Consider the following 6378-nt stretch of genomic DNA (forward strand, 5'->3'; position numbering starts at 1 on the left):
CCTATATTTTTATTTTACTTTATGAAACTTTAAGTATGTATGTAGAAAATATTTATCAATAAAAGGTAATTTAAGTATAAATTTGTGAAAGCTACATTACTGTATATAAGTGGTCCAAAATAAAAAATGTTGAAGTCCCAATTCAAATTGAAACTCATATAACAACATTTCAGATTTATCATTAAAAATAAAAGCAAAGATTCATCTTGCTTAACTTTTGGCATGTAAAGCAAAGTATGAATTGTTGAAATGTTGTCTCTGAAGGCACTGGAGAGACAACAACTTCTGAATGGCAATTTAGGCCTTGGGTTGTAGACTGCTATGTTAGGATTGGATGAATCTTCTTCCACTGGCATTATGTCTCTCTCTACTGAAAATGTCCAAATAACCTCTTAAACAAAGCATCAATTTTTCAGATGTCAGTTATAAATGAGATTAACTTTATGGTTATGCTTAGTCTCTCAGCAAGAGTATGGTGTTCTCCAGCAAGTCCAAGGAGAGTACCGGAGTGCATCTTTGTCAAGGAAGAGGGATGAATAATGCAGAGCTCCTCAATTCCCTTACTTAGCTATCCAGCTCAGTAAGAGATATAAAAGATGCTCTAGTGAACATAGTGTTTGAAAATTTTATTTTTATTCCAAAAAGTTCATTTTAAAGATGACGGAAGAAAAAGAAACAAAAAGATGTTTGTTTAAAATATCAGCCATTTTTTAATCTGTTTTATTTGCTGCCAATTTTTCTCAGTATTTTGACCAACTCTTTATGTTAAGGCACAATAGTTTTTACAATAAGCCTAATAAACAACAACAAATAACACAATGAGTATACAGGCATGATTTCAAAACAACCAAGGAGTAAACAGATGGTTGTCAGAACTACTCGTTATCCTGGTCAACACCACTGCACTGCTCTTTGGAGCCAGGCTCTTCCACCAGCAATTACATGTGCAGTTCATTGCATGGGGGGTTACTGATGATGGATCAAAGCCATTGCACAAAACAACAAGGTATTATTATCCATCATCTTAGTAACATCCCATTCAAATCCTGTAACCATCTTACATCCTGCCAGGGTGTATGTGACACAGGCATTTCTTTGAAAGGTGAAGTAAGTTGTTCAAACAGTTGCTGTCCATTCATCATCTCTCTACATCTTCATAAAACTTGAGTTGATTTTGAATTCATTTTAATCTGTGGGAGCTAATGGCAAATTATTCAGAGTAAGATTAAGCCATTTATTTTACAAGTTCTTCAAAATCCTAACTGAGATTTAGATTTGGCTAGAGTTCCTACATGCTTGAAGGCAGTTCAGCATAAAAACATATTACAGGATAAAAACAGAAGCAGGCAGCTATAATGGAGATCCAGACACACAAAAGATAATTGGGTAGAGCATGTAAGAGTATTTTTTTCTGATCATTGCTTGCATTTTCCTTAACTCAGTCTAATAAACATTTAATGCCTGAAGTTTCTGCTTACTAAGTCTAATCATAAGATTATTGGGAGAAATCTCAGGAACTTACAATAAGTTCTTCAGGCACTAGATTTGATACTCTTTCCTCTGATAAAATGTCATTGGTTTAACCTGCCTTTCTTCTATTTAATCACTTTCAGAAGCTCATTAGACCAAAAGGAAATAAGCCTTAAAACTCAAACCACATGCCACAGAGAACACAACAACAAAAAAATAAAACCATAGAGACTGGATTCTTACAACTCTGGATGGTATCTCAGTAACATAAGAGTTAAAAAGTGCCAGAAATATCCTTTACAAATGGGAAAATGTATATGATTTCAAGGCTGTGGCTCCTATTAACCCATACATAATGAGTTTTCAAGGATACTGCACAAGCAAATTCTTCCCTTACAAGGACTTCTACCCCATTTCATTCATAATCAGACTTTTGTATTTGCAATCTTGAAATGAAATATAAATATTACAATGACTGCAATAAACAAAACCAGACATCATTCATCCTACCTATGTAAATAGGTAGTATATAGACATAAAACTGATTTTAAAGTGTGACAGATATAAGTAAAACTGGCTATATTAGGAGGGGCATGCAAGACCCATAAATTGAACTTTCCTTGTTGCAACTCATACAGAGAACTCATGAGAAAACACTGATATATACAGGCACATACACACATATGCAGCATAAAACTCAGAGGAATGTTTAAATGAGTGCCCAGATTTGAACTCATGTCTAAACCACTCAGTTTTACAGAGGCCTTCACTGTTTTGCTGTTGCCTTGATCTTTTTTTTTTTTTTTTCTGGTTTTCCTTGATTTTTCTCATCTGTTGCTTATGGAACTCTCACAACTGTAAAGTACCTTGGAGCTATTCAATTACTAGAGAGAAAAAAAGAGATCATCAATACTTACCTGACCTCCAGAGAATGAGGATATTCAGCCACCACCATATATGGCTCCACATTCTACTTCCTTACGACCTGAGAAGGCACAACAATAGCAAAAAACAATAGAATTGCCTAATTTCCAGATCTTCATCTTGCCTTCACTCTTCTGCTCCATGCACCACTTTTCCTTTCAAATTTATATTTGCTTAATTTCTGGAGGAGCTGGAATTAGACTTGCACTAACTATTAGACAAGATCTGTTTGGATGTGCCTAAGCTATAAAGTCATTTCTCAGCTATCCATAAGACCTGGCAAATCTGAGTCCAAAGTGATGTCTAAGATCAGTGACACATTAATCTGTTGGTAGGTTTTTAAAATTTAGACACTATGAGGTGTTAGTGTCTTTATCTAAACTATCAGTAAGAAAGGATTTAACTCTAAATAATTTCATGCTTAAACTACCAGGGATATAGGAGAATCACACTGAATTTTGATATATTGATTTTTAACATTAAGGCCTACATTAGTGCTCTTCTTAACTCCTTTTAATGGCAATTAAAATAATGTTGTTATTTGCCCTGAGAAGTTAGGATAAAAGAACCTGAGGTCGGTTAGTTGTTGCAATTATGAAAGAAAATCAACCCCCAACAAATCACATCCTTATTCACTCTTTCCCACTTCTTTCAGTTATTACTCTTCTCCAAGTGTTGCCTGCCAGATTTGCTGAGCACCTACTCACTGTGTCTGACTTTATGCCCTTTCTCTGCATTGGCTTCTTTTGTTTTTCTATCACTCACAACTCTGTTCTCAACAAAATCATCTTGCAAAGCTTGTTCATTCACAGTGTGCTTACTGGATGATGACTGCTGTCTGCATTTTGTGTCAAAATTGATAGCGTTTCATGAGACACTTTCAGCTGATTTCAGTAGGAAAGATTGACTGCATTGTGTAACACTTCTCTTGTTAGACATCACTAACACCCTGGCAGTAACTGCAGAACCGACCTGCACTTGAAGCTTCACTCACCTGGTTCTGTACAGACTTTGGGGACGATGTGGGAACAGAATAAGGCTTTATATAAAAAAAAACAAAAAGACATTGAGGAGATTGAGACACTGTAAGTGAGAGGGACAGATAAACCAATGCTAGAAATGAATTCACTTTTTTTTTTTAATTTAAAATTTAATTTATTAAAAAAAGATAATCTTTACGCATGTATATATTTTTGTATATGTGTGGCTATATATGTAAAGGAGAAAAGAATTAACTTTTTCAGATAGGTATTTATATAGTCATTTTCTATTGGCAATTTCAAGAGGCATAAATAACACTTTGCAGTATGATTTAATTCATAACAAGAATGATCAGAATATTTCTCTTAACATTTTCAAAATGTGCCAATGATTTGGTTTGAATGGCAATTAAAACAAAAAAAGTGCATTCACCTATTGTTGTAGTGTGCTCTACTGGAAAGTGAAGTACTCCATCAGTAAAGGTTGAAGGCAGGATTTAGGCACCAGTCAGTGGGTAGAGGAGAAAGAAGACTAATTTAGCAGGGCATATCACTGCTGTGTTCTACAGGGCAGGCATCATTTTATGCAAAAGGCAAAATGTTAATAGAAACATGTTACTATGCCAAATTGCACAGGAGATCTAAGAGTTTAGAGCCCCAGAATGTTTGGCATTTCTTTTAAGCCTGCAGCTCCAAAAATGTTCTAAATCCCTCATGTTTATTTGAATAGATGTTGGCAGGATAATTAAATGCTCCCTTCAAACATCCTGTTGGAAATATTAAACAGTAATTACCTTCCTCAACTTGTCCTTTTGTGAGAAGGGGAGCCACCTGACTGCCAGCTTTCGTTTGCCCTGACACAGATGCAAAGGCTCTGTGCCTTTCTGATCTGTTCACACACTTTCTTCCCATGAGAAAGTAAGCACTGATTGAAACACAGTATTTTCTCCCAGCTTACACACACAACTGCTGCTTGTTTCAGAAAGATGTCGACTAATTTGAGCAACCTCTCCAAAGGGCTCTCCAAACAGAAATGTCTTTCATAAGTTTCCGGGTCGGCAGCCCTTAGTAACCCAGGATGACTATTCTAGTCCTGGAGGCACTGAAATAGTTCCATATAAATAGAAACAGTTTCTGTATCACATTATTGCCTAAAGCACCGCATTCAACACCTCCTTGCACATTAAAATATCTCTCCATGACACAGCCTCACACAAAAGAGCGTCTTTGCACATATGGTGTCTCTTAGATTTGTTGATTCTCTTCAGTCTTACCCTCTCATTTGCTGAAGCATTTATATCTTCCTGTAGGCTGAAGCTTTGAATGGTCAGCACAAATAATGCATGTGGAAAGCTTCCTCTCTTCTACTTTGTCACCAGATGCTGATGTCCCTTAGTGCTGAATGAAGTATTTCTATTGTGTGGCACAATATTTGTAAAAGAAAAACAGTATCAACAGCTTCTAGACAACAAACACTTTTTCTACTTTTTCCTTCCCTCCTCTTTCCCTTATTTTCCCTTCTTTTCCTTTCCTTTCCTCTTCTTCCAGACAGACTGATTCTACTTCATTGTTATAACAATACTTTCCCTTAAGGATTTTGGGTCTAATTCAATGATCTTGGAGGTCAACACAATTCTTTTCGGTGACTTCTACGGACTTGTGACATACTGCATGCATTATTCACAGTTCCAAAAGTATTTAGTATGTATACATGGCTGCTGTGGCTAGAAAGAATGGAAGCCAAGATGGGTGGGAAAGAGGTTCTGAGTTTTCAAATTAAGATAACAATAACTAATCAGTCCAACATTTCTGCCCACCTCTTAGCCTACTTTTCCTTTACATTTTATTCACTAGACTCAACTAAAATTGAAGGGAGTTTTGCCATTTTGTTCAATACCTAATCTGATGTTCATTCATCATCTAAATATAAGCATTGAAAATAGTTTCTAACCAGTATGTAAATCGTTTGACACTCAAGAAAATGTTATAAATATGCTTTCATTTTCTATGTGTACTGATTTTTGAAAGCTCCTATCCAAAACCTCTGTTTGTTAGTAACAGAGTATGTCAGTAAGATGCTCAAACTCAAGGTATAAGTGCAATTTAGAACAGATCCTTCAGGCTGAAATTACCTTCTCACAAGATTTCCAGCAGAGGTTTTAAGAATTAGTATTTTCCAAAACACTTAAGAAAATCAAGCAGATAATTTATTTGATCTGTTCTGTATTGAGCAGATCGAAAAACCTTTCCTTTTGTTTACTATTCAAGCACCTCTAGACCTCTGTAACTAAAGACAACTAAACCCCCCCAAAATAATACTGTACCTCACCAAACTACCTTAAGGCCATTTCTCAATTCTCTTCTGCAGCAAGAAAAAAATTATGAGATCAAATTAAGAGCTCTAATATTGGTTTCATATCATTATCCTCACCATCAGGGTGGACATACAAGCAGGTTGGACACTACTATGACAAATTTGTGTGGATACAGAGTCTCTCTGCAAAGGTTTAAAAAACCATTATCTTCTTGGTCATGGTTTAGGCTGAAGCTGTGCCCAGCCACTTGGATCCCATCCGCATTTTTCATTTTATTATCTTGATCTGAAACACTGTGAACAGATAAGTCTTTATCATAGTAAATCCACCAGTTAGCTGGTGGTCTTATAGAATTCAAAGGCATACTACACTTGCATGTTTAAGGACATCTTCCTGCTCCTCTGAAAAGATTCTCCAAGAGACTGTACTGGCATGAGTGACTGCAGAGTGAAAAACTTTCCACAACAAAGTTGTAATAAAACTGAACTTGAAAAACCTAAATAGTGGTTGTTTTCAAGAGCAAAGACAAAATAACTTCAAAATTCAGAGTACAATCCAACTGAGTTTAATCCAACTGTCAGATCTGTGAAAGAGAAATTAGGCAGCTAGATGGTCAAGTATCTCAGCAGTATATTTTAAGAACTGTGGATGGAGCCCTAGGCAGTCTGATCTGATGGTGGTAATCCCGC

The 6378-nt window shown here is 35.9% G+C and overlaps 1 long non-coding RNA gene across 1 annotated transcript; it reads right to left on the minus strand.

Annotated features, from left to right (window-relative positions):
• Positions 1 to 694: 694 nt before the first annotated feature.
• LOC121110402 lies at positions 695 to 3087 on the minus strand. Its single transcript, XR_005858714.1, has 3 exons — positions 3057 to 3087; positions 2388 to 2455; positions 695 to 1199 (listed from the first exon to the last, which is right to left on the minus strand). It is a non-coding gene; the product is annotated as an uncharacterized LOC121110402 (long non-coding RNA).
• Positions 3088 to 6378: the final 3291 nt, after the last annotated feature.

This window comes from Gallus gallus, chromosome 3 (genome assembly GCF_016699485.2).
Source record: "Gallus gallus isolate bGalGal1 chromosome 3, bGalGal1.mat.broiler.GRCg7b, whole genome shotgun sequence".
Lineage (NCBI taxonomy): Eukaryota > Metazoa > Chordata > Aves > Galliformes > Phasianidae > Gallus > Gallus gallus.